The sequence below is a fragment of the Perna viridis genome, chromosome 14, assembly GCF_037379345.1.
Source record: "Perna viridis isolate PV_CMFRI_1.1 ecotype Kerala chromosome 14, ASM3737934v1, whole genome shotgun sequence".
Taxonomy (NCBI): Eukaryota; Metazoa; Mollusca; class Bivalvia; order Mytilida; family Mytilidae; genus Perna; species Perna viridis.
The window spans coordinates 34,436,830-34,442,506 of NC_142458.1; the positions used below are offsets into that span (position 1 = coordinate 34,436,830).

The 5,677-nt window shown below is 31.8% G+C and overlaps 1 long non-coding RNA gene across 2 annotated transcripts; it reads left to right on the top strand.

Annotated features, from left to right (window-relative positions):
• The first annotated feature begins 274 nt into the window (after positions 1 to 274).
• On the top strand, positions 275 to 5,047 carry LOC148599098 (uncharacterized). Of its 2 annotated transcripts, XR_015918501.1 has the most exons (3): positions 275 to 330; positions 614 to 738; positions 848 to 5,047. It is a non-coding gene; the product is annotated as an uncharacterized LOC148599098 (long non-coding RNA). The 2 variants fall into 2 exon arrangements; XR_015918500.1 differs by lacking the exon at positions 275 to 330 and having other exon boundaries at positions 538 to 738.
• Positions 5,048 to 5,677: the final 630 nt, after the last annotated feature.

Genomic DNA, 5,677 nt, shown 5'->3' on the forward strand with positions numbered 1-5,677 from the left:
TATGCAGAATACTCTAAGGAACACTCAAAACAACTTTGATTATTTGGTCTATTTGTTAAAAATGATATTTTTACCACAAAAATAACACCTATAGTATGTTATAGTTCCCTCTTCAAAAGTTATTTTTGATGTATTCTTTCATGGAATGAATCTAGTATATGATGTCAGTCACATATTTACACCAAAGTGATCTTGGTTTATTACCTTTTTAATCATTTCTTTTTGAAAATATTATACATTGTAGTATATGGTTGATTGATTATTGTGGTTTAACGCCCGAGCAGCAATATCTCAGCTATATTGAGGCGATACATTGTAGTATATGTACAGGTAAAATTGAATTACTGATTTGTATCCTTTTAATGCAGAAGTATATTGCAGTGTATACTGAACATAAATTCATATTTAAATTGGAAGCGCCCCCATGTTATATGATTTTGATAAACATTTACAAAAAAGTGTTATTCAATACTTTATATAAATGCATATCAATTTCCAATTGTATACAACATGCAACGTGTAATTCAATGCTGCTTTTTAAATTCTGAAATAACAATGTTTGCATACCAAGACGTAGTGGCCATGTTCTATTGTTACTTTCTGCTTAATATAGAACTCGGATTTTCCATCTTCGAGGTTATAAATAGATTAAACGTAATACAGCAGACATTAGCAGTATTTCAGACGTAAAAGCATATTGTACTTTCGACTGAAGAAAAATGAGTGACAAACCAAAAGGTAAATATCATAAATCTTTTTTTTTATTTGTGATTATATCATTAAGAAACAATTATATTTGTAAAAATTGCTTGTATTGTAATGTTTTGTTTTGTTTTTTATTTCACAGTGATCTTATCAAACCGCTTTTTATTTGATTTGATAACGAGAGTGAAGATAAAGCATTGTAGCGATTTAGGTATACAAATGTATGGTCACTCCAGCATGGTATCGAACAGCAGGTTATATCGAATATATTCTTAGGCACTGGTTTGTTAAATATAACAAATATTTCAGTCTTCTTATATTGGTGTACTGATATCAATAATATCAACGCGTTGGCTTATATTATCAACTACCCGCACTAGTAGTCTAAATTGTTACCGAATCGGCCATTTCCAACATCTACTGAAAACTCTTGACAAACTTAATTTCAGTAGTTTTAAGAGTTCCAGTGCAGTTTCAGTGCAGTTTCAGTGCAAATTCAGTATCTGTCGTTAAGAGTTGTCAAGAGCAATTTCAGTAAATTCAGTAGCTTCACTCAACATCGATTCAGTAGTGTTAAAAGTGTGTTAAGAGTGTTCAGTATTTTCTGTCAAAGTAAAACAAGTAGATATCTAGTATTGTTAAGTGCACACAATTCCAACAAACTAACAATATATTTATACTAGAATTATACATTAAATCAGATTGAGTTACCTCCCTTTAATTAGATTTATTTTAAAGTGCAAATTTAAAGTGTAGTTACTAAGGGTCTCGTAAGGACGGCTAAATTTGGTAGGCTCTTAATCATAATTATTCTTCTTATTTTCTTTATCACAGTAAGATAAATAAATAGATATATAAATGAATAAACTAACAAATTAATTAATAAATGAGAAAAAACTTATTCCTCGGAGAACCGCAAACAGAAACAAAAATTAAAAAAGGTATTAAAAAATCATTTTAAATTTAAGTGGGCTAATCACCGTTTAAAATAAATAGGCATATTTTGTTTTCAAAATTGATACCATGATATTATAATTAACATAAATTACTTATATCTTAAATGACTGCATGCGGAATATTAAAAGAATATTCGGCATTACAATTAAATCACAATTAAATAAAAACAAAAGTAGATATAATTAAAAATACAAAAACAAAGAAATAAATAAATTAAATTAAATTAAATAAAAACAAAATCAAACAAGCACAAAAACAAAATATCAACAAACAAGTTGTTTGTGTGGCTGGCATATGTAATTCTGCATGCATGTACATTATGTACTATTGAATTGGAGGTCAAAGGGAGATAACAAAGCTATTATTTTCTTATACTGAATCACACTGAACAGGCTCTTGTTTCGTACTGAACTCAATCACTGAACATCACTGAACAGCTACTGAACATACTGAATTTACTTTGAAGCGGACTACCGAACACACTGAACAGTATACTTAATACACTGAACACGATCCGGGCAAATTGCACTGAATTTGCACTGAATAACTGAATTACACTGAACGATTTTAAGTTCACTAAATTCAGTGTATGTTCAGTGCATTTTGACAGTTTCAGTAAATATATGGCCTACTAGTCTAGTGCCGTGTACAAAGTGACAACCTAACACTAAAACGTTACCTCATTCTCCACTTTAGGAAATGTTCCTCCTCAAATTTGAAATAAGGCATTCTACCTACCAAGTGATACCTATCAGTCAGGCGGTTTAGAAAGTTGTTTCTAGTAACCAGACTTTCTTGCGTCTGGCATTAGTAAGATAAGTTATCAGTTATATCTGTGCACAACATAGGTTGGCACTAGTGACAACAATCATTCAAAACCAATGGGTTCATAAGTGTCCACTGACATGTTACACAATGTCACATTGATTAATATAAAACGTTTCAGGTATAATATCCTCAAACACGAGATAAAACATCATGCCGACTTCTACAGTTAACAAATATGATTCAATAGTTTTACCATTTCCTTTTATATTATTTGATAGTGGGGCAGGACACTATCACTAATTTTGAAATTTGGTACATTTCCATTTAAATTCTATTTCTGTTTTTGCCTTGCACTAGCATTCAACACACTTCCTCTAACATTTCCATGTCCTTTTTTTCTAAGCACTTAGTTAGGTCTTCTTCATATTTACTGAATTATAGGTTTTATTTTCATGTGTCCCATACTAAAGAATTAGCAGTTAATTTCACTTCACGGCCAATCACCATGAAAAAGGGTGTTCCACCGATAGTTTCAAGTACTGATGACCTGTAAGCCAGTATAAGGTAAGGTCCTAGTCCATTTGGTGAGAAACCACAAACTTGCTTATCATACCCTCGATAAAACAACTAAATCTTACAACAAGGTCAGAACTCTGTGGACGGAATGAGCTGTTTCAAGTCTTATTTATGTTCATCTAAACTGAGCACCCTAGTCAGCATGGATCTGGAGCGGTATACTATATCTGCAAATAAATGTCTGCCGTAATTTGTCTGCAACTGTAGAAACCTCAATATCAACTACACCATAAGCCTCAGCAGATCCGGTGTAGTAATCAGTCATTACCACAATGTATTAATTTCCTTTTAATGACTATCTGACTGGACCCATAATATCAATTGAGACTTTTACTCAAGGCTCCCCAACTTAATAAAATTTCAGCTGCCCCCTTGTACGCTTGGTTGGTTGGTTTCTCATTTGGCTTTCAGCACATTGTTTGCATCCCCTTTCAACAAATATACTCTAGTCTACTTATTTAAATCTCTGGCGAATTCTAGTCATTGTACGGTTATAACTCTAATGTTAAGCAAATTGGTCATTATATAAGAACAACATCATCAGTTGTTTGTATCCATTTGGTAAAATATACTGGTTAAGCATTACACCAGATCTTAAATTCTCATACAATCTATATAGTATATTACTATGTTTACCCGTACATTGACCCGAAAGTGTTATAAAAACTTTACATAAAAACTTTACCTGCTCTTTTCCATCATACTCTATTTGTGATAACACTGTGCTGATCTTTTCTGGTCTGAATGGAACCATTCATATTTAAGGTACAGGTTGAAGGCACTGTCAATTTCATAAACACCTATTTATACGAGAGACCATTGCATATCATTGTCATGTCTGACATAAATGTTTTAAAAGCAAGGTCATATAATATTTCATTTTCCCTTTTTGGATAAGCTAGGCGTACTAGCCTTTTACTATTTTGGGGAAAGTAGGTTAACCTTTTTCTTCGAATTCTACTGTTTTGTTGTTTTTTTGAATATTTCTGTCTAATGCTTGGGGACAAATGTCTTTACTAAAACTTCAAACCGCTCTACAGCTAATATCTAAGCAGTATATACCCCCGGGCCCTACATGCAGCATGCAGAACCATCCATACATGAAATCACTGTTAAACTCTAAATCAGCCTTGAGCTCATTATGATTTGTGTTAACACGGTTAACCACACCTACAATGATGTTGACTTTGTTTACTAAGACTTTAATGCTAGATTTGCATTTATCATTTCAGAGGTGGGCTCCTCTGAAATAGGAGAGTCAATTTGAATTTGAAACAAATTCATGATTTACAATTTTCTTTTATTCACAGTACGCATTAAGTAAGTTAACAAACAAAATCAGAAAATACTTCAGAGGCTGGTCTGGAACTGCAACGTAGATGACTTCTGTGATGATTTTTCTAATACATATTAATCCTTTAGAAATATCGTAAAAAATACGGATTCGTCAGCAGTAGAATGATTTAGTAAAATTAGTGATTTAGATTCGTTAAAGTCTTCTATGGCTATCTGTTTTCACTTATTTTGTCGTATCATTTTAGGGCTTGAGTGTCAATCTCTGTATTAAATAGACAGTGGGTGAAACATGGTATGGTAGGAAACACCGTTTGAAAGTCTAATTTGACCATTTCCACCATCAGAATCACGGAAAAAGACAAGATTTTCAATATAATTTTGATTAATTGAATTTTTCGAAATGCAATTATACTGAATATTTCAAGAGAATATAACTCTGATAAATCCTTTTAATGAAAGATTTCTGAAAAAAAATCAAGTAATAGAGAGATCAAATAACTTTTTTTTTCTTTGAAATTCTAAAGTCAGATCGGAGGGCATGTTTGTTTCTGATTTTTCCATTTTGATTCTAACGAATACTTTTACGTATACTCAACTGTAACATTTTCAATACAATATTTGATTACTTCTTCTGTTGTTTTATCTACCACATCGGAGCAAGTTTATTCATTACCGATAATTTCACAGTTTGTACTAAGCAGGTCATAATAAATCAGAATAATTATTAATAATTATTCTAGAGCCAGAATATTTATTTTAAAAAAAAACTGCCATCACCTGCCCCCGCCTGCATCAAAACCATCCCTTCAAAGTGTTTTATACACCAATATTAAAAACGACAAGTTCAAATAATATACACCTCAATTGAAAACACATACAGGAGATTTTTCATAATAATTTTAAAGAGTAATCAAGGAATCCAAATTATAGTGGAAATCTAAAGAACGTGATTTAGAGACAAAGACCAAATATTCAAAACAGATACATAAGACAACAACGAACATTACATAACCAAAATAAAACATACAATGTAAAAAAGGTAAAAGTAAAAGCAAATGAATAATAAATTTGGGAGCATTGATGAGATGTATGGTAGGGTAAGCGCCCTCTGCCTTTTTAGAAACACCCACCGAGTCGGTCATAAAAAAAAGGTCCAGTGTAGATGAAAGAGGAAAGGAAAACTATGACAGATGAACAAGTCAGTTTTCATTGTGCAAAAATGAATCTCAACAACAAATCTAAGTCCTCCTACACAAAGAAACCTGAAACAAAAATGCAATTTTGCAATCTTAGTATTCTTTATTTGTTCAATACTCAACCGAAAATAAAAGGCTATTCCAACTAGGTCGTGGTATGATTCCTTACTAAGCAATGT